At 48.5% G+C, this 23,344-nt stretch overlaps 1 protein-coding gene across 2 annotated transcripts in view; it reads right to left on the bottom strand.

Annotated features, from left to right (window-relative positions):
* Positions 1-5,022, bottom strand: part of LOC144151460 (cytochrome P450 2J4-like) — a 43,941-nt gene extending 38,919 nt beyond the window's left edge. The window contains exons 1-2 of one of the 2 annotated variants that reach the window (XM_077682512.1): positions 4,825-5,022; positions 1,195-1,360 (exon numbers count right to left, since the gene is read on the bottom strand). The gene's annotated coding sequence lies outside the window, so the exon portion shown is untranslated. The remainder of the gene's footprint in view (positions 1-1,194; positions 1,361-4,824) is intronic. The other variant, XM_077682510.1, reaches the window with a different exon arrangement.
* Positions 5,023-23,344: the final 18,322 nt, after the last annotated feature.

Genomic DNA, 23,344 nt, shown 5'->3' with positions numbered 1-23,344 from the left:
CACGACGACGACGACGCTGGACAAAACCAGTTGAAACGCTCAGAGGTCGTCTCCAAGAATAGAGAGTTTTATCTGACCGGTTTCCACGGCCCGTTCCGCTCCGATAGCAGGCGGGTAGCTAACGCGCGGTATCCCAAGGTGGCTGCCCTCAGCGAGGCGAGCTCGTTACTGCCGACTCCGTTTCTTCAGTTCAAGCGTGAGCTACGAAACCGCGAAAGCACTTCCGGATAGGCAAAGATGTCACACACCCCGACGAGGTGTATATCTGAAGCGAAAATCGTCGATCGAAGCGCGAGCCTACTTCTATGCAGCTCCCAGAAATACAGCCTTGTCTTGCTTTTCTAAAATTGACGAGCTTCTTTTAAATTATTTAAGACCATTTTGTTGTGTCCCCAGCTAAACTACACCAAGATAATTGAAATAGATTGATTGTGAAGTTTAAAGCGCCGGCGCTACGCAGGCGATTCGGGGCGCCGTGGTGGAGGGCTCCGGATTAATTTTGACTATTTGGGGATCTTCGACGTGCGCCGAAATCTCGAACCCGCGGGCGCATTCGCTTTTCACCTTCATCAGAAGAGCGGCCACAGGGGCAGGGAATCGAACCCGAGTCCTTGGGCTCAGAAGCGCACTGCCTTAGACACTGAGAAAAGTGAAATGAGAAGTGAAACGTGAAATTAGGCAAGAAACACGGTATTTTACTTTATTTGAGTAACCAAAATATCAATTTATATTTCTTTTTGAATGGAGCTGTAATTTACAAACGCACGGAGCACGAGCAGTGACGCGAATGATTCCCCGTCGAAGGAGATGGGGTTAGCGCTTAGCTAAAAGCCTTTCTGCTGCTGACGCTCCGGTTTTGCTGAGCGAATTCCCTCGGGAGAGGAGCGGAGCGTCACAAACGGTCAGCTACGCGTCGTTGATTGTGTACTATCCTGCCAGTAACGTATTCACAATGAGGGAGCGACGCGCAACGCCTCAAGCAAAATTGTCTGCCGCGCTAGATATGGATGAAATGCACGGCCATGAAACGTTTCGTTCGAAACAATTTTGCGAGCAGACGATAATTAAAGCGCAGCTTCCGGTGCAGAGGGATAGTCGCGTGGTAGAACCTGCGGAAGCCATGTCCCGCGAAGCACCCAGATAGAAAGGCGAGGTCAGGGAAGCACTTCTGCAGTGATCATATCGCGCTCATACCGACTGACTGTCGACTGGTGGAGGTCGATGGTGTGTGGTCGCTATCAACGCTTCCGGGGAAGCTGCCCGTCGCGTAAAACCGCAGCCCACACAACACTCGATCCTCCGCGCTCATGGAGCGGACGCCGCCTCTAAGTCGTCGCAAAGGGGGTCGGTCGCCAGATCCCTGCAGAGCCAATGCACAGCACTTTTCGAGAGACGAAAAAGAGCTTGAAATTCCTCCTTCGCTAAAGAAAAGGATCTGTCGGGCTAGAAATATGCCTGCTATGGCGACCGTACACAATGAACTACACTGCAGAAGCCCGCTTCACGAGCGTCACGAGTAGAACACGGCTGGGCAGTTTCCTCAGAGTTTTCGTGACAATAAACGCACCCAGCATATTCGTGGGTGCGGTGTAGCGAGCGAAGCCCACGCAACCATGGCGCCTACTTCCCCGGTGGGGCAGCATTGCAGCAACGCAGCCACTTGCATTTGATGCTCCAGTAAAAAAGCTTAGCAGCAACGAACGATGTCCCCAGGCCATCGTTGGTCAATGCTGCAACACTCGCGGGGGTATTCGGTCCGAACGAAGAGTTCCCTCTAGTCCGAGCGATAGGAGCGGCCAAGACGACAAGATTTTCCCACGGTAGCCATCTTCTTACACAGTGAAAACACAATTGATGCAGATGACAATAACTACGACGCCTAAAATGCCGTCGTTAATGTTCACACACGCTTGAGACACGCTGAATTTGGGCGATTTCTGATGGTACGCCCGCCGTGCGCCCGTAACAATGTCAGCGATGTTTGACAGAGAACTCCTTCGCTTACCTGCCTTAAGGTTGCACTGAGCTGCACTGGAGCTCCCCTCAATTCTCGTGGCAAACACACTTGGAAGAACAGAACACCGACAAAATCGGAGCCGCGTCGCGCTGCTTTTGGAAGGCGGAGCTTTGAAAATAGGCTGGAGCCAGGCCGGAGTTTTAACAGAAATAGTGGGAATACCTACTTTACGCAACGGAATGAGTATTGCAACGTGATGCTAGAGGGGGCTGCACGCGGATGTTTGCAGAAGCGGTGCTTTTTCAACGTCAGCGACCTCAACCGGGGCGGCTGAATATGTCAAGCGTGCTCCGCGCGATGGCACCTGCTTCACTCGAGGATTATCGGATCCACTATCACTACTTCGTTAACTCGAGCAGCTGGAAACTCGGCAGCGAGCTGTCTCGGGCCTTCTGGAATAACGCCCCTGGACTGTCTTTGGTATCTCTTTCTGTATACGTCGCTTCGTGCTTCCTCTGTCAGCAGCGAAAACACTTTACCTCCAGCTGTACCTCTACCGCCGTTTTACTGTGCATGTCCGCCTTACAGTCGGTACCGATATGTGCGGACAATTACCCCCTACTTGCGGAGGGTACAGCTGGATTGTCACCGCAACCGTTCATTTAACGCTGTATCTGCAAACAGCCGACGTACGTATAAGCTATGTTTCAGAGGTCGCACTTCTCTTGACCATGGTTTTCTTGCGGCATGGAGCTCCTCACGTACTATATACAAATGTTTACACCACAGATGCTCTGCAGTACTTTCTTATGTACGGTACGCGTCAAGTATTGAAGTCTGAAGTGGTGTGCGAAACACTAAATCTAATTATCATCCGCAGAATAATGGCCTCAACGAGGGCATTCACCCCACCTCACAAGACGTGGGTTCTATGTATATTTGGCGTGATCACAGCAAAGTAGGCGCTATTTTTCTGTTCGTTTCATCCGCTCACAATACTGCGATTCAACGTATTACTGTATATTCCCTTTTTTACTGTTATTTGGGCGGGAACCATACTATAACCTCGCGCTAGTTTCCTCCATGCGTCTCTGCCTGCTTCAAGCTGGTTGGTCAAACAGTTCCGTCACCCCTCAAGTGTTTTCTGTGGTAGCCTGATCAAAGTCGGATGGACAAGCTCGCTTATGTACACAGGCTTGCCAACAAGAGGGAATTCGCCGTGGTGGCTCAGTGGCTAAGGCGCTGTGCTGCTGAGCACGAGGACGCGGGTTCTATTCCCGGCCGCTTTTCTGAAGGAGGCGAAAAGCAAAAAAAAACGCCCGTGTGTTCGAGATGTTAAAGGTCCCCAGGCGGTTAAAATTATTCCGGAGCCCTTCACTACGACGCGCCTCATCGCCTGTGTAGCGTCGGCTCGTTAAACCTAATAATCAATCAATCAAGCCAACCAGAGGGGACGCATATCCGTGATGCTTCTGACCCTGAAGTTAGTTGTCCCAGCGGCTACGAGGTCCTGCTTTACACTCTAATTCGAATTCCCTGACTCCGCGAAAACCTCCTTGCCGTTTCATTGGCCCATACACCGTTCTTGAAAATACCTCACGTGTAAACGGTAGCATCGCTCCTGTATCGGTGTGCATCAGTACCAGTACCTTAGTCCCGAAATTGGGCACGTTTTTTTAAACTTCTATTTCCCGCGCAAACGTTTAGTGTTTAGGCCGACCTTTATCCATACGAAGATTGATGTGCTTTCCAAGCGATGTCTCCCACAGATAAACGGCAAATCTCCTGACCATGCAATGAATAGATCGGTTCTTCGGCTTCATCTGAAGTTCATTTATATTGGTATCATCGCGTGTCCTATGGAGGGTGACGCGAATGTGATGCAAAAAAAAAATACTGCCAACCTCATCGCGCAGCTCCCGCCGAAATGTTGAGAGAGCGTGGCCTATATTTCGCGTATTTTTCAACACTCAAGAAACGTATTCCACAGCACTCCTTCCCTCCGTCATCTTCAGGCATGCTAAGTTGTTTCTGAAATAAGAATACCCTGAGCGAGCGAAAAACGTGCTTCTACTAATCAGTAGATGGAAAAATTCCAAAAAGTGGCTAAGTTGAAGGAAAATAAAACGTATAGTATATGCGGGTTGGTATGTGTATTCCGCAGCCATTTCCTCTAATTTTTGGATAGAGCTTGTTCGAGGTGTGAACTTCATTCTAAACCACGAAGGATATGTAAACGGCGTTCGCTAACCTCACTTCTTTTGGCAATTTGTGTTGCTTCGTTAGTCGCCGAGGGATCTACGTTGAAAATAAGCAACGTCGGAGAAAAAAATCCAGGAGCTCGCAAGGGGAGCTGTCCAATAAATTCTTAATACGCCCTGCTATACAGCCCGCTCCTTTAACGTGGGCTTCATGGCTGCACATATACGCATTGCTGAGAGAACATTTATACTGACGTTATAGAAGCCGTCTGATACTGTTTTACGAATAAATTTCCCATGTCCCAGCACCGCGTCATTGTGTTCTTATTCTGTTTGGTTGCCTCTTTCGCACCTCTTTCTGTGATGCAGTCTGATAGCAAAGTATAAATGCCCTAACGCCTTTCAATACCACTTTCGTATGCGGCGAGAGTGTCCCGCCATGCGCTACAGACGGACGGAGGAGAATCCAACTGTAATAGTTAAGCACTTAATAGGCTTTTCAAAAACTGAGGAGTGAATAGGTTCTTGTTAAATTCGGAGAGGTTCGGAAGCTAGTCACGGGCTTCCTACGGCGTCGCCGATAATTAAATGCCCTCCAGAACGCGCCACAAGAATGGCTAAAGCCGTGTGTAGAAAGCCGCCAGCGGCCTACGGCCCCCTACTCACCGTGTTTGTCAACCGACCCGCTGTGTGGAGAAAGAGGGGGCGGCCGTAGCTGGCGATCCGGGTCACCGCCACTTCCTTCTGGGACCCGCGCAGTGCCTAGCGTCGTAGTCGACAAGAGGGACCCTCGTCACTCTCGACGACAATGGTCGCCAATGGGGAATCCTTGGGCGATCAAAACGGGGCCGGCTCCTGCGATAGCTGCCGGACAGATAAGACTTACTGACGCGGAAGCGGAGCCGACGGCGAGTACGCGAGGTCGAACTAGTGTAAACACAGCTCTCACTGTGTGCACACATAAATGGAGGCTTCGGGCCCGTGGTTTGTTATTCTCGCGCTGTGAAGAGCTGAGGTCGACTCATTTAGGTTCTAGTAGTAATGAGGTTGCGGTATATTTATGAGGTTGCTGCATAGGATCCCACCTGGCGGGCATTTTTTCTCCACTGTCTTCTTTCTTTCCAAATTCTTTATCTGTTTCAAAGACCTACCATATCCTCCCCTTTGCTTTCCGAGGTTTTCTTGACTGCCAACTCTTATTTTCTGTGTTATATATATATATATATATATATATATATATATATATATATATATATATATATATATATATATATATATATATATATATGTATATATGACAAATAATGGTTGGCAGTCAAGAAAACCCCCAGGCACAACAAACAAAAATACTTTAACATAAATACTTTAGAAGGTGGCGGGGAAAATAGCCCCGCTGGTGGCATGGTGGTCATCGCACCCGACCGGTATTCTGGAGGTAGTGGGTTCGGATCCCACCCGGCGGGCACTTTTTCCTCCACTTTCTTTCTGTCTCAGTTCCAAATTCTTTATCTGTTTCAATGACCTACCACATTCTCCCCTTTGGTTTCCGAGGTTGTCTTGACTGCCAACCATTATACGAGCCCCTCATTTCTCTATTCTGTTTCGCTATATATATATATATATATATATATATATATATATATATATATATATATATATATATATATATATATTGTAATGAAGAGAAGTGAAAGGACTAACGGACCTCGATCGTCCAATCCCTGTTGGGGTATGCGCCAGAAGGATAAAACTAGCATCATCTCTTTGCGTCCTTGTGTTCACATCAGCGATCCCCTATCCGGTTCGTCTGCATAGACTGCACTAGCTCCCGCTTGTCGCTTTTACTGCTTGTTAGCAATTAAACCACCTTTCAAGTGGTGGAGAAGTCGGGTACGAGGTGAACCAACCTGGAGCTTCGTAACCGCATCGTACCAATGTCCGTCCACCCCGTCGACGTCGGCCAACAGCCACCATCACCGGTGCCACCGGTCATCTGTGCCGGCACCATCCATCAGCGTGACCCACCCTTTTTAAACGGCAAAGGGGATTATGATGCCGAGGACTGATTGTCCACATTCGAGAGAATGAGCGCCTACAACAAGTGGGATGTCAAAACTAAGCTGAGCAATGTTGAGTTTTACCTTAGGGAAGTGGCTGAGGTCTGGTTTCGGAACAACGTCAGGACCATCAAAACGCGGGGCGAATTCAATACCCTCTTCGCAGAGGTGTTCGACAGGCCGGCGGGGCGGAAACTGCACGCTGAACAGCGTCTTCGCGTACGCGCGCAGCAGCACGGCACAAGTTATATCGTAGACGTTGTGGATCTTTACAGGCGTATCAACATGGGTATGTGTGAGCAAGAAAAGATTCGGAGCATATTGAAAGGAATTGAAGACGACGCGTTTCAGATGTTGATGTCCAAAGACCCAAAGGCCGTGGCTGAGGTCATTAAGCTCTGCAAAGCTATGATGAGCTTCGGCGGCAAAGAATTTTTGTTTGACAGTCGCTTGGGACGGGCGGAGAACTGTCAAGTTTATCATTCAGTTCTGAAAAAAAAAGCATCGCTTGAGATGAAGATTAAGGACTTCGTCCGGGAGGAGGTCACTCGGCAACTTTCGCTGGTGCCTTTTGTATAGCAGCCTGCGCCAAGTTTGCCTCAAGCTGTTTAGCGCACCGTCAGGGAGCAGGTCGCCGAAGCCCTATCACCTGCACACCAGTCAACTACACCCGCTGCCCCGCTGACTGTTCCAACCATGGCTACCATAGCCCCGCTCCATTGACGTACGCCGAATGCGCGGCAAGGGCTGCCCCGCGACTTGTTCACTCGTTTGGCCCGTCGTTTGGACCCTACATACCAGCGCGTGGGCCGTTCACTCCTCAGCCAGTCTCCCAGTTCCGCCGTCCCGCGCCATTGGCTGCACAGCAGGCGAATCCGTGGTGCACTCAGGAGAACCGACCTATATGCTTTTCCTGTCGTCTCCTAGGACATGTGGCACGTTACTGTCACCGTGCAATGCAGCATGTTGAAGCGTCTCATAGTCCAGTCTATGTTTCCTGCCAAGCTCCCCGTCCCAGACCTGCGGGACCGCCATCACCATCCTGAGAATCCGATCATCAGACGTTCGCAAGTCACCTATCGCCTTCTCATCGTCGCCGCTCCATCTCTCCTATGCGTCGTCAGTCAGCGCCTCATGACGCGGGAAACTAATTCCCGCAGTTCCGGAGGCACGAACTGCGTACGTAGCAAAATGTCAAAGTCCTCGTGTATCCTCGAAAAATGACGTCGACGTAGTTGTTGAAGGAGTTCCTATTCTTGCTCTTGTCGATGTGAGTGTGAAACTATGCCGCTATCTGAAAAAGGTTATGACGTCACTGTCGGGACTTGCACTTCGAACTGCAAGGGCGGAACATGTTTCACCACTGGCTGCATGCACTGCTCGAGTAGTGATCGAAGACACTGTCTACACCATCGAATTCGTTGTTTTGTCTTCATGTTCCCGTGGCGTTATTCTTGGATGGGACTTATTGTCAAGCCATAACGCAGTAATTGACTGTGCCAAGGCTGAGATTGAACTTATTTCCCAAAGCGATCCGCCGCTGTCTGAGGATTTGTTTGGTGAATGGAAGATAACCGTGGGTGAACACTCTAAGAAAAAAAAGGTGTGGTAGTTTCTCACTTAAGGGTGAAACAGGAATGTATCATATATTGCTCCCTAAAAGGTAGAAAGATTCTCCCTTTAAGAGGGAGGAGCGCGTTTCTACCCCTAGGAGTGGAGGAAAATTTCCCCCTTTCGTGAGCTAACGGAGGAGCGTTCCTCCCCTGGCAGCGTCACCCAAGCAAGGCTTGTCATGCGATAAAGGCCTAGCGAGCTGATCGGTTTGAAGATCGAGGAAGTACAAATAAGTAGGTTATGTGGTTGTGTGCGCTTAAAATGCCCTAAAATAACCAAGAAATTACCTACCGAGCACCAGAACTGAGGTTAGCAAGCGATGTCGCCAATCGTATATGCGCGACTTGCATTCGTCTCGCTGCGCGCCCCGCCTACGCGTTCAGAGCGAACGCGCCGCCGTAAACACAGTAGAAGTCATACCGATTGCTTTCAAAATGCCGCCTTTATTTCCGACAGGCTCGTTACCCCGCCGTTCCCCTCACACGACATCACAAGCATCTAATGCGGCCGTTGGAGAACAACCAGTTGTTGTTAGTCGTCTTACCTTGCTACAACCGATGCATCAAAACGCGGATCGTCTGCAAGCAATCGTAAATCTCAGCGCAAAGGCAATGCAGGCAAAACGAAAAACGTGTCCATCGCTGTCGCATCCGTCCGAGCGAGGAGATGACAATGCTCGCCCTCTAGCGTGCTCGAAGTAAAGCAATCGTAAACGTTTTAAAATAACCGATAGATGACGCAAAAAAAAAGTAGGGGTGGGGAGGGGCAGCTACTAAGCATCACCATCAGTGGCCACTTACATCAAAGCGTTTCCTTGGTTTCTATTATGGATAACGTATCACGGAGGTCGCATGTGGGCGGGCACATATTGGGAAGAAACATAGCACAACACAGCGGCATACACTTCATTAAAGGCATTGCCAACGTACAATACACGCAACACACAACAACGCAAGCATTATACACGTATACACACCACAACATATAGTACACTTTTCACATGTCCGCATGATCACAAGCCACAACTAAACATTGAAACGGCGACAAAGTATTTATAACCCTGATCGCCGAGAATGCATGTATGAACAGTGAGATCGTTCCTTGTTTCGATAACCCACGGCAGTGCGTAAGCCTTAGGTGGGTTTTGTTATTTCATCAAATGTAACCCGTGCAATTGCAAACTTTTATTAATTTGAGGTTTTGTAAGAAGCAGTAAAATAGCTAAAAAAAAAACGTTTCACAAAACTGTACGGCATGTATGTTTGCGTAATGACACTCATTGCCTCGCCTTCGCTCTTTTAGCGTAAAGCGCACCGTTCGTCTGGCAACCATTCAGCAGAGATGTTACCGAATGGGGGCTTTTGTTGTTGGTAACTGATGCGTCAATATGCTGCGGTCCGTGCTCGTTGACGAAAAAAGGGGCAGTTTGCTATCATCGCTGACCTCTTTTACCCTTGGGCGAGAGTATAAAATGTCCACAAATGCAGTGGTAAGTTGAACAGGGCGCAGGCGAGTCGCCCACAGCAAGCATGCAGCGGTGCCCACAGAATGTGCTTCAAACACACGGCTGCCGAGCCGTGCGTTAGCGTGGCGGGCACATGGTAATAATAAAAAAAAGACAGCGAGAAAACAAGCAAGCAGCACACCGCAGGGGAGGTGTTGCTCATAGTCGTCGTATGCGCCCGATCGGCGAAAGCCACATTGCAACGATGAACGGTTTCGTTTTCGGCGTCGGCGCCGACAGCAGATTGCAGACGACAGGGGAGAATATTTCCTCCCTTGTTTCGGTGTTTCGTAGAGGCCGTACAGAGGGCGCTACGTGTAATTAGCTAAAGGGAGAATCTCGCTGGTCCGGGGGAGAAAAGCCTCGATTTCCTCCCCTTTCCTACCCTTTTTTCTTAGAGTGAAGACGTCGATATCCCGCCGCTAAGTTCCGTAATGGTTGACCTTGCTAGTGCGCCTGTACCCAATGGACCTGTCCTATTCACACCATCCGACCTTTTTGTTCGCCGGAAGAAGTTGCCCCTCCCATTCGCCGTTCTTACAGTGCAAGGTGCGCGTACGAGAATATTTATCTCCAATCAAACCCACTGTTCTGTCAGCCTGCTCCATGGAGAGTCAATCGGCCATGTTGAAGCTATGCGCTCCATCTGCAGCTTCGACGTTTGCGATGATCCCACTGTGCTTTCGCTCACTGCCCTGGACTCGTCCGTTTCTACCGACCCTTCAAGTCCCTGGACGCCGATATGGATCCCACACAGCGCACGCAGCTTCTCGCCCTTAAAGGGACACTGAAGTGAATTTGTCAAGCTCCCGTTTTTGCTTGCACTGCGTAGACTGGCTCAAATTAGCGCACTTTTCATCGTTTATCTGGTTGAAAAATCGGTAATTATTTTACAAAGCGCGAAAGAAGAAAAACTTCCATGCGCGGTTTGCGGCGGCCGCACCAACTAAGGCTGTGACGTTGGGAGGAAGGGGCACCGTGATTGGACGAACCCAAGGTTAGCAATCAAACAAGTTTCGGTTTCGGTTTCGGTTCTGTAAAACACAACCGATGGCGTTGTTGGATGGGCATTCTCAATATCCCAGTAATCATCGTACCGCGCTTCTGCCATGTTGTCGGCTGTAAAACGCATAAGATAAGCCTCTCAGGACGGCTTGGAATCGTAGAATTCACTAGCCTAGCCCTACGCAGTGCATGAACGCCATCCGTGTCCCCGCAGACGCTCAAATGCCATGCGCTTTTCCCCCATATTTGGAGCTTGCCTCCCTCATGCCTGTATCGTAAAAAGCGTGTTCGCACCAGGCCAAGGGTCTGTTGATTCTGGCCTGTGCCTACTGCCCGCAAGCAGTCGGTGCTTATGGCAAGAGCACGCCAACGAGAACTCGCTAGCGCGCCAGCGCCAGCCTGCGCGCGTTCTGTGAACTAGTTCGTGGAGCAATGAACGTTGCGGCCCAAAAAAAGGTTAACTCAGTATAGAAAACATCGGCGGAAAACGAAAAAGTTCCCTTATAAAAAAAGAATCACGCACCCGCGGGGATTCGATCTTGTGACTTGCAAAACACTTGCGATAACATACCCAGCGCTCCAAGCCACTCGGCCGCGCTGCCGGCCTTGGAAATATAAGGTATATAATGTATAACCAGTTTACACTTTTATTTCGTTTTAGCATTTCGAGCAGCTGCGGTGACTATTTGTTGTTTTGCGCTCGTGCAGGAAGCATCCCCCAAGTTTCCACAATATCTCACGTCTAGCAATTGCCTTTCTTAGACGGAAAAGCGTTCGCAGATGCGTAGTTGTGCTGCTGGCCCCTGTGCTTGTTCGCCCAGCGCAAAAAAGTGCTTCCCGCACCCTAGTTTTACGCTGTATGGTAAAAATATCAATTGATTTTATTTCCTTAGTACCCATATTGACTTCGCTGACTCTTCTCCCGCCTTCAAGAGGCCTTATATTTTCCTACTCGCGTACCAGTCAGCGAAGCGTCGTATGTGCGCTTGTGCAGCGCTTGTGTGAAGCGACCTTGACTTGGAGCTAGATACAGTGTGCAAACTAACCAAATAAAGAAAGGCACATTCTTCCATTCACAAACGTGTCCTGGCTTCGTTTCAACTGAGCGAACGAATTGCGATGACCCGTCGGCGGCCGGCGGACGAAACGCTGGGCCGACTGACTCTGTCTGAAGGCCGGGGAGCCGTGCAGTAGCGCAGCCAATTGCGAGCTCGGCTCCTCCCGACGTCACACGAAAACGCCACAGAAAATGGGCGAGCGTAAAGAGAGGAGGACAGCATTTTCGAATTAATTTTTCTACTAAATAAAATCGCGTAAACGCGCCCAGAGTGGTCGAAACATGGCCTGGGGACTCGGGACTACATATTGCGCTTGTAATCCCGCTTGTAATGTTTACATATCACTTCCGTGTCCCTTTAACAAGTTCGTCCTTCCTTTGACTGTGCACAAGCTCCGTTGGGTAAAACGTCAACAGTCACCCATCACATCGACGCAGGCGATCATGCTCCCTTACGACAACAACCCTACCGTGTGTCGGGGCCGGAACGAGGTGTTATTAGTGAACACGTCGATGACATTCTACAGCGCGGCTTTATTCGGCCGTCCCAGAGCCCATGGTCGTCGCCCGTGGTCCTCGCAACGAAAAAAGATGTGTCTTTGCGCTTTCGTGTTGACTACCGCCGCCTAAACAAAATTACCCGCAAGGACGTTTATCCGCTCCCACGCATCGACGACGCTCTCGATTGTTTACACAGTGCAGAATTCTTATCGTCCCTTGATTTGCGCTCGGGCTACTGGGAAGTGCCAGTTGCAGAATCGGACCGCCCCAAGACCGCCTTTGTTACTCCGGACGGTTCATATGAATTCAACGTCATGTCATTTGGCTTATGTAACGCACCTGCCACATTCGAAAGAATGATGGATAACATCTTGCGTGTTATCAAATGGCATATATGTCTTTGTTACTTACATGACGTCGTCGTATTCTCTCCCGATTTTGACACACCTAACTCGTCTCCACTAGATCCTGGTGTGCCTCACCACTGCCGGCCTCCAACTAAACTTAAGTGTCGTTTTGGTGCGCGCAAGTCGACTATTCCGGGCCACGTTGTTTTAAAAGATGGTGTGTCGCCTGATCCTGGTAAGCTACGTGCTGTCGCCGACTTTCCGAAGCCGACTTCTTTGAAAACCCTCCGCAGCTTCATCGGGCTCTGTTCCTATTTCCCACACTTCGTCAGAAATTTCGCTACCATCGTTTCCCCCCTAACAAGACTGCTGAACGGCGATAACGCTCTTTCTGCGCGGTCCCCGGAGTGTGATGAAACATTTTCCTGCTTGCGACGTCTGTTAATCTCACCACCTACCCTCCGGCATTACGACCTAGCAGCAGCTGACGCCAGTGGCGTCGGTCTCGGTGCAGTGCTCGCGCAACAGAAGCCCAACTACGACGAATATGTCGTAGCATATGCAAGTCGAACTCTCACCAAGGCCGAGCGAAATTATTCCGTGACCGAAAAGCAATGCTTGGCCATAGTTTGGGCGCTCACCAAATTCCGTCCCTACATTTATGGCCGCCCCTTTGATGTTGTCACCGACCACCACGCATTGTGCTGGCTGTCGTCTCTCAAAGACCCCATGGGACGACTCGCTCGTCGGGCCCTCCGTCTACAAGAATTTGACATTCGCGTTATGTATCGATGCGGACGCAAGCATTCTGACGCCGACGTCCTCTCTCGCTTCCCGGTGTCTGCTTATACGGCACACCTCAGCACAACGGACTCTCCCTTGTCGTCGCTTACTCTTTTAGACATGGATTTCCAGCACAAAGAAGATCCGTGGATCGCTACTATCGTCAACTTCCTGTCTTCACCGTCGAACTTCCCTCACCCTAGAGTCCTGCGTCGCCAGGCTGCTTACTTTGCCATTCGGGACAACCTCATCTACCGCCGCAACTGTATGCCGGACGGCCGCAAGTGGCTCCTCATGGTTCCACGGAGTCTCCGCGCGGAGGTGTGTGCCGCTTACCACGATGATCCGCAGAGTGCTCACGCGGGACTCTTAAAGGAGCCATCAAGAGAAAACGCAAGTTGGTTTTATTCGAAAGGTTTCGTGTTTTATAGTGCCCCCAGCGCTTGCCCGGATACAAACGGTGCTTTATTCACTGAGAAATTAAACAGTTTAGGTTAAAATTTTGATTTTCCCGCTCAATCGTGCGTTTTCGTGGTCCCAAGTGACATCACAGGAACCGACCGCTCTGCAGCCTAGAATACCTTCATTCACGCATCCGCCGTACAGGGTAGAGACACGTAACGCTGGCGCCGCCATGTTCGGTTGCTCGCTCGCCGCCGAAGCAAGTCATTGTGTCAAAACCGCGCTAAAATTATCGCCGCAACGCGGTTTACTGAACAAGTTTGAATCATATTGTCTGTTTCGCGTTGCTAGGTCTCGTGGGAAACGAAAAGAATAACGCGTTGAGCCCGTTGGCCCAATTGCGGCGGCACGGGACCGTTCAAAGGTTGTCTCCACCCTGTACAGCGGTGTTGGTTTGTTCCCGCGTTTCTTTACGTTCCGTAACCTAGATGGCGCCACCGTACTGTGGCAAGCGTTTGGTTTGTTTTTGCCCGCATTTAAACCTGGCTTGTTTTTGTTCTGGGAGAAAATATTCGTTCCCTGAAACAGTGCTCGCTCGACAAATGGGATCACGTAAGACACCGTTGCTTGCGTCAATCGGCCAGTGTCGTCTGAGACAACCCCAAGCCCCGTAGTGCTGTGCAGCTAAACCAAAGCATGCTGTGCGCAGTACGAACAGCAGAACGCATCAGTACTTCTATGTTGTTTTCGTAACTTCCACTGTTTGTCCCATCATTCTTATTGCTTTGTAAAGAATGTGCCCTAAATTTAAGCGCAAATCGCTCGTTCGTCTAGTTTGTAAGCTCTACCTAATTTGCGTCTGCTTCTGCCAGCCTCCGCCCATCGCAGAGCTTAGCTCATGTGACATCACAGGTTCTGTTGCGGGAAATGAGCTGGTGGGTCGCATGACCATTCCCGTTTTTCCTAATTATGTAGCTTATTTGAGCGAAGTTTACGTTAAAAGTGGTGTCAGTATGATTCTAACGAGACAATCTTTTGAATGAACCAAACTTGTGTTTTCTCTTCATGGCTCCTTTAAAGACTTATACCAGACTTCGTCAAAGATACTATTGGCGTGGTATGTACAGCTTTGTGAGAAGATTTGTTCGTGCCTGTACTGATTGTCAACGACGTAAGTCGCCCGTCCCCAAGCCAGCCGGTCCGATCCAACCCCTGCTGCGCCGCGTTCGTCCGTATGAGCGTGTTGGCATTGATCTATACAGCCCACTGCCATACACTTCTTCTGGTAACCGGTAGATAATTGTGGCAGTAGATTACCCAACCCGCTATGCCGAAACAGCAGCGCTTCCCGCTTCCACGGCACGTGAGGTTGGTGCATTCATTCTGCACTCTCCCGTCCTACGCCGCGGTGCACCACGGGAACTCCTGAGTGATAGGGGGGATGTATTTCTCTCTCAGGCCATCGAAGCGCTCCTCGCAGAATGCAAAATTGTGCACCGCACCACATCCACCTACCATCCCCAAACCAATAGACTGGCAGGAAGATTCAACCGCACGCTCGGGGACATGATCAAAAAGTACGTCGCGCCCGACCATTCGAACTGGGACTCCGTGCTACCGTTTGTAACGTTCGCTTACAACACTGCCGTGCAGATCACTACAGGTTTTTCACATTTCTTTTTGTTATATAAACGGGAGCCATCGTGTACAATGGATACTATCTTTCCCTATAGCCCTGATGCGTCCGAATGCCATCTCCTTTCCGACGCAATGCGCCATGCAGAAGAGTGCCGTCTACTCACACGTTCGTTTACGTCGAACAACCAAGCTCAACAAAAGCACCGTCATGACCAGGATCACTCATCGACTTTTTACCTTGCTGGCGATTTCGTTTGGCTGTGGATACCATCTTCCACTCCTGGTCTCTCCCCAAAGCTCCTTTATAAATACCACGGCCCCTACCATGTCGTCGATTCTTCCTCCCCCGTTAACTACGTTGTAGAACCACTGACGCCATCGGAAGACCATCGCCGTCGCGGCCAAACTGTCCACGTCTCTCACCTAAAGCCCTATTACGATCCCATTGTGCTGCACTCGCCGTAGGTCACCAGGGTGGCTCTCTCTTAGGCGGGGGGTGATTGTAATGAAGAGAAGTGAAAGAACTAACGGGCCGCGATCGTCCAATTCCTGTTCGGGTATGCGCCGGAAAGATCCAGCTAGCATCATCTCTGTGCGTCCTGTGTTCAGATCAGCGATCCCTTATCCGGTTCACCTGGAATAGACTGCGCTGCTTCCCGCCTTTCGCTTTTACTGCTTGTTTGTTGTTAACTTTTGTTCAGGGGGTACACTATAAAAAAATGGCCAATTTTATGGAGAAAGCTGCTGGTAAAATGTTGCTGGACACATTTCCATAATTTAGACAACGGAAATAATTTTAAGAACGGACATTTCGTAGTACGGAAAGGCCGTAACAAAACAAACACTCCGTTTCAAAAAGCAAGTCTTTCAGTAATTGATAGAACTTTCGGAAAAGAAAAAAAAAATACTTCGACGAGGAATCAACCCCGCGACGTTGATCGAATGGGCACGACGCTCGAGACCACTGCACCACCGCACGAACACTGCACTTGTGCCGAACAACCTGTATACTACATGGATGCCCACCCTGCGTGTGTCATACATCGGTGTTTACTAGCTGGCTGACAGATTTCCTGGCTGATAAAGTGCGATTTCTTAAATAGCGCTACCGCAGTAAGGGTCTCCGCTGTTTCGAGAAAGCGCTCGGGAAAATGTGTGTGACTGGCTGCGACTACGATTTCGCACTGAATGAATAGTGCTTGCTGTGCTTTGGTTTTAAGCTTTAGGCTAAATACTTCCGCCAATATTGATTCCTTAAGAACATTACCTTCCGCAACTCTGCTTCTGCGCGCAAATGACCTTATATTTTCTACAAGTGTGCCGGTCACACACGCATGTGCAGTTTGCAGGTCCGGGGCAGCGACATCGCCGGAGCGTCGTAAAGACATGATATAGCGCTCGTGTTGAGCGGTATGGGCCTCATGGTCATCATGGTCCTCGCAAAGTTTACTACACTTTAGACACTAACGAAACAAAGCCGCATTCATTACGCCACGAATGTTTTCGGGGCGCAGTTTTCGCTTCTCGGTCGATTCCCGACGATCGACGCGACAATATATTTCTTGCAGTTATTAATAAACTGGTCTGTTTGTGTTCTGCATCATACAGAGGAAACGCCCGTATTTTGCAAAGCATAAAAAGATTCCGTTTGACGTGTAACGGAGAGAGCATCCGTATACTCAGGGACGGAGCGCACTTCCGTTAAATTACAGGTGGTTTCTTTGTTCTGCACCAAACGGAACACGGCTCTGTCTTATTACGGGTATCTGGTCCGTAATTTGTCCGTAAAATTACGCATTGTTTTTACAGTGTATATACTTGACTGTTCTGAGCTCTGTCCTAAACACACTTGTGGGTTTTGTTAAACTTTGGACTTAAAATTTTTGTTGCAGTGGGGCGCTTACAGTGCCTTAAGCAATTTTTAGTACCTTTAAATGGTAACATAAACGTCCTTCCCACTTGTTCAGAGATATCTCGGTATACAAAGTTTTTGTGTGTGCGCGGTGAAGTTAGGATTTTGATACCAACGGCTAAAGACACGGAGACCTGGCCAGGGAGAGCTGCTCAAGTGAAACAGGTAACATTATTTTCTTGTATTAGGTCTTCTCTCACATCTCCTCCGGGGAATCGCTGTCAATCACCTCCACGTCAACTCATCCTCGAAATCCCAAACAGCTGGGTGCAAACAATGGGATGCTTGCCATCTATTCGCGCTATCTACATTCGCACGAGGCCAGCGCAGGTACTGCACCACAATGTTCACTGGGTATGAAGTGCGCCTTTGTCAAGATAAAAACAGTACTCGACTCTTCGCTCTTCGAAAAGGCTTATCCTTTCATCGAAACGTTCTGTTGGGCGAGTTGGTTTATTAGGTTAAGATATAAAGAACTGCTTCATTATTTGAAGACTGCATATATGCCGATGTGGCGAAGAAGACTAGGAGAGAGGGAATGAACGTTAAAAGAGAATTCTCAGTTCAAGGTTATACGGTCCGTGCAAAGTACGTGACGTCACGAATCACTCGAACTCGTAGGTTCATTTATGTGGTTACGGGTACCGTAGACAAACTGGATTCAAGAATGGCTATGACGGAATTAGGACCAGGTTATCCCATCAGCTTGTGTAGAGAAGTGTTCAGTGTATGCTCAATAATTTAGGCGAAAATTGCAGGCGCCTCATGAGGCCAGAAAAGTGAGCGTAGTCGTCGGAGGCGTCGGCGTCAACACGAAGGTTTCCAAAATGGCTGCCGCCGTAAAGAGAAAATGAAAGGGTGGCGGCCGCCCATAGCGCGAACAAAGTTCTGTGACGTCATAGAGAAGTTGCCGCAAAGTTGCTAGGGGTCGCCACTGCCTCACCTGTTTTCTTTAATATCTCCAATATTTGTTCGAAGCTTGTGATAAATTTTTTATAATTGTTATCGGGACGAAGCAGTCTCTTAATGAACCGAATGTGAGCTTTGTCTTCATGACCCCATTAAAAAGGGTTCCTGCTACGCTCGACGTTAAGCCTCTTGGTGTTCCTATTACGCGGCTGCGGTTTTCTTAACAGCATTCTACCGTTCAACTTGCCCCGAACTTAAGTGTTCTAACTGCTAGGATATTTGTCTTTAGGCGAGACGAAGGCACCCGAAACGCCTCGCTTTTGCACCGTCGACGCCATTGTCTTCGTTCAATAGCGGCTTGCTGTTTTACGTTTGCGTGCATTTGGACAGTCCGTGCTCGTTCATCAAGGACAGATGTACTACGACACGGAATTTTTCGTTTCATTCTAGCTAAGTACGGGTTACGTTCACATGCACTTGTATGCTGTATAATTTTTAAGTAATAAGGGATATACCGAGCGTCCACGAGATTTCAATTGACAATCCCTATTTCCCAGCTACCTTTTTCCGGGGTGTTTGTTCTGAAAAAAAATTCCCCGCATTTCCCCGAGGGAAAGAATGTGAAAGTGCGAATGCACGAGTTGAATTTGCGCGGTTCGGTAATGTTCGCGAAAGAGAGATCACACACACACACACAACTACAAAGAAAGAAAGATGCATTTATTCACAGACACCTATTTGTGTTGTCGTTGTACTTGATTGCTAGAGCGGATCTCAGCTTTGAAATTTCGTGTCAGTACTCCTTTAAGCAGGTGCATTAGCCCTTCTCACGCCCGATTCTTTGCCAATCCCCCACGTGGGTATGTGCCATGTCAGCGGCCAGGCAGCGCGCGCCCATCTCCCCCCGTTGCCAAGGAAGACGAGGAGATTCCTGGCCAATCCCCCACGTGGGTATGTGCTATGTCAGCGGCCAGGCTGCGCGCGCCCATCTCCACGTGCGCGGACATCGCCGGTGGACGCAGGTTCAGGGTCGCTTAAGAAGTGCATTGCACTTAAATCAGCAACTACATCAAGCCCGACAGCATTCTCAAAACCCCACGTAAAAGTTATTTCAACCCGGGTGTACTACTATGAAAGGTCCACGTTGCTTCGACTCCCACCTCTAAATGAGATCCTCCATGTTTTTGCATCTACAATCAAACCTGCCGCCGCAGCTCAGAATCGAACTCGCTACCTTGTGCTCAGTTGAACACCTAATCTGCTGAATGGCGTCGGCGGGTGGAGTACTGTAGCGCGCACTTGGCGAACAAAAGAATCCGAAATCCCGATACTCGAAATTGGTACGTAAAGTAGTGGCTTTGTCTCATTGTATCTGCGCTTTCTGCGCTTTCCCTTTGTTAGGCATCTCGTTGTATGGATTGTGCATATTGAGCTTGGCGAACGAAGGTGTCCGCAATCTCCGCACTCGAAATATATGTAAAGTGACGGTTATTGTCAGATTGTATCGACGTTTCCATTGTTCCCCATTGTAAGGCATCTCTTATCTGTTTCTGAAAGAGTACGGGCTGTATTCAAGGTCGCCATGTTGTTAACGTGCACCGGAGCTTTGGCAGTTCAACCTGGAATCGAGGGGAGACTTTTCCTTCAAATTCGCGGTTTTGGTGAAACTTGTGGTCTTCGGGCTAAAATAAGAAGATATGCGCAAAAATCAATAACGGCGATTGTTCGCGATATGCGAGAGCATAGCTGGAATGCGCTAACGTGTCTTGAACGAATCTGGTTACGGTATGTGGTGTCGTATCCATGTGTGCACTCAAGATTTATTACTGTTCAGAACTGCAATGAATGAACAGAACTTATCGAGCAAATGTGCCTGTGCTTAAAGTTCGTCATGAGGGCGCGCGTGTGTTGTTTCTTACTGTCAAGTGTAAATATCGAGTTGAGCGTGCGAGTCGGCCCTGTGGTTCAGAAGGGTGTACTTCGACTCGTCTTGTTATTAGCTCATGAAGGTGTGCTGATCTGTCTAACGCCTGGGCTGGAGTGTTTGAGTGCTGTAGCATCAACCCTTGTAAATACGTTTGTCAGCAACATTTCATTGCTCCTTTCACGTCTAGTGCATCTTTCAGCCATGCGCTCAACTTCTTTACGCCAAAACCGCCAAAAATATATGCAAAATTGGTGTTTGGATGCTTTGGTATCAATTTCTCACATTCCAGTGACTTCACTTATGGCCATCGATCACGTTAAACCGTAATCACCTAAAACAGGCGTTAATGGGTGCATACTTGGTGTTTTGGAGTTGTAGGGTGGCCAGAAAAATTTTGTCAGGTTTAAAACGCGTGATTTTGTTTGCGTCAAATGCCGAATAACGAAGTGGAGGCAGACAACCAAAGCCTTTTTCCTGTTTTTTGTAGGGCTTTGAAATGGTGAAAAAGTCCATAGCATAGAATATGAAAATCCTTAATCTGATAGACATCATTCACCCCATTTGTGAAACGGTTCAGTCGACCAGTCTCCTTCACTCCTAGGTAAACTCCGGGTTATCCGAGGACACTATGTATTTCGTAAGCCCTCTCGCATTGTTAGCCTTCCCCTCGGGAACAATGTCTGACTATGCTGCGAAATAACTGCGGGTGCACGAAAATCCGTGTGGTAATACTCCGGAGGTCCCATTCTTGGTGGTTAAAGCGCTGCAAAATGATTTACATCCTTAAGGGTGTAAACCGCTGTTTATAACTAACACCTTCACACCTTAGCAAAAAGCCAAAGCAAAACACCGATTATGATGTTTTGTCGTTAAAACCCTTACACCCTAGTAAGAACACAAGAAGACACCCTTGTAAATGGTTTTTTTTTATCCCTTAGTACACCATTTCAAGGGGCGTTTGTCTTTTGATAGCGTGTAACAGTATAGTTATAGACAAAAACAGTGTAAACAGTTTTGAAGTGCGGGTCTATCACCGAGACGAACTGGGAGTCAGTCTACACGTCGCCTAGTGAGACGCAGCTGTGCAGCAGCTTACAAATGAATTCCAAGAGGCAATGAATCAGCAGATACGGAAACTGGCTCCAAGTTCTCGTAAATGTTCTTCCTGCTATTGCAAAGAACCCCACTGTTCATTGTGTAGAAAATGTGTACTCCGCATTGTTAAATGATTTACACCTTGGTTGTCTATAAGGAACTACCTTACACCCTACTAAAAACAAATAAAAACACAAGAACGCCCTGTGAAAGGGTGTCATTGACAATCAAAAACCTTTAAAAGGGTGTATTATCGTGTTTTCGCTAAACTGCAATGTGTTTTAAACGACAGAACACCCTCAAATGGTGTTTTATTTTGTTCTTTCCTTAGGGTGTAAGGGTGCTATAGATAGCGATTTGCAATCTTTTGGGTGTAAATCTTTTTACAGCGCGTATGTAAATGAAAGTTACGGGCGACAAGAACGTCGCCTGTCCGTCACAGGCGACAAGAACGTTAGAAAGCACCCCCTTTTGTAAACGTACCCCTCGCACGTGGCAGAAATAAATTTTCGAATTTCAGAACACCTTTGCTTACCTGTTCTCCTGAAGACTTGCGGCGCAACGGAAACACACGCTCCGCACAGGTACCCGAACGAAAAATTCTGGACGATTGTTAAACCATCTCTTTCGAACCTTGCAGGATGTGGGAACTACTAAAAAACATTTCTCGTCAGCGTATTTCAGATCATGGGGTAGTGGTAGCCCACTTCAATTTCAGCCGCGAACTTTCGCTAGAGAGATGCCTCAGATATCGCTACAGGATGCAACAGCTGCTACGCGCAGTCTGTTTGCAAAGAAGCCCTCCAGTCACGAAAAAAGAACATGCTTTTATGCAAAAGAATGCTCCGACTTTCCTCCGTCAATGGTCTGCCCCATTTTTTTGTCTTTTGATGGCTGAGCGGAACAAGGTTGCAAAGCAGCTGCTGAGGTTTTGATGGCTGAGCTGGCAAAGCAGCTGCTGTCTCTCCTTTTCGGCACCATGAAAAGTCAGGTGAGTTGGTTTTTATACATCACATGCAAATAGGAAACGCGTCGTCCTGTGTTTTTCAACTGTGTCGCTGTCTTCTTTCGTGTCTTTTTTCATGACCTTTTTTATCAACAAGTCGTGAAACGCGACACTGCCTGGCCATTATCGAAGAATTTCTCTCCTTGACTAGTTTTCTGAGGTTCTTCGATAAATAGTACACCGTTATCTTTTTGCCGCAATTTGCTACTTGATTCACAATAATCAGCCCTGGTTCATGACTACCCGGTCTATCGAGTGAGCCTTGCTTGCTTTCTGAATGACGCCAGCAGATGCACGCGTGCGTGCGTGGGTGCGTGCGTGCGTGCGTGCGTGCGTGTCTGTCTGTCTGTCTGTCTGTCTGTATGTCTGTCTGTCAATGCCCCCTCCTGAGCGAAGAAGAGGGGAAAGAATGCTTGAACACGAAGTGTATACATAGGGAAGACCGTTTCGAACGATTAAAACTACAAGCGTGGATTATCTATCTTCACGTACATTGCACAGTGGAAAGGCAACCTCTCCCGTATTTCAGGCAAAATAAAGGTATGTAATTGACAGTACCGAAGTTTTTTTATTCATCCAGAAAAAATGTTAAAACGTTGTTTATAAAAAAATGAGAAATATAAGAAAAAACGTTAAAGCGATTTTTTCGATAGAAAATGGGGAGAAACAACGTGTTCAAAATGCTGCCCAAGACAGGGGAGATAACAGAAAATGGCAAAGAAAATGATCCTCGTCTCTGCTGGATTCGCTAAAGAGAGATCGTCGAAAGACCAGTCTTCTGTATCCTTGACATATAACACCACCTCCTCTCGCAGCATTGCACTGCTCAGGCGTTTCGCCTTCTCTCCAGCTTCTCCTCATGATGAATGCAATAAATGTTTGCTCGGTTTATTTCGGTTTTCCTGCGTTCGCACTGCTCAAAAAAACTCTGTTGTTTACGGAAAAATTTAGACCACTTCTCGTAATCTCGCAAGCAAGCGAGTTCTTTGTGCTGCATTGAAAAAAACACTGCCGCTTCCGGAAATCGAACCCGTTCCCTTGTACTCAGGTGAGACACCACGGCATACAGTTAAATACACACCCACCCACACCCACCCACCCACCCCCCCACCTACACACACACACACACACACACACACACACACACACACACACATACACACACACACACACACACACACACACACACACACACACACACACACACACACATATAAAAAGAAGGTATATATAGAAAGAAGGTCCCGGGGGTTAAAAAGAAGGTCCCCTTCACCCCGCGTAGTCCGAGTGGAACTGGCTACCACTCCCAAGTACAGGAAACAAAAAATACCTAACATAAATACCCAAGAAAGTGGTGGGGGAACAGCCCCGCTGGTAGCGTAGTGGTTATCGCACCAAACCGGTATTATGGAGGTAGTGAGTTCGGATC

This window comes from Haemaphysalis longicornis, unplaced genomic scaffold (genome assembly GCF_048455015.1).
Source record: "Haemaphysalis longicornis isolate Haplotype H1 unplaced genomic scaffold, Haemaphysalis longicornis Haplotype H1 scaffold_9, whole genome shotgun sequence".
Taxonomy (NCBI): domain Eukaryota; kingdom Metazoa; phylum Arthropoda; class Arachnida; order Ixodida; family Ixodidae; genus Haemaphysalis; species Haemaphysalis longicornis.
Note: the sequence above shows the minus strand (reverse complement) of the source record. Positions and strands in the feature narration are given on the sequence as shown.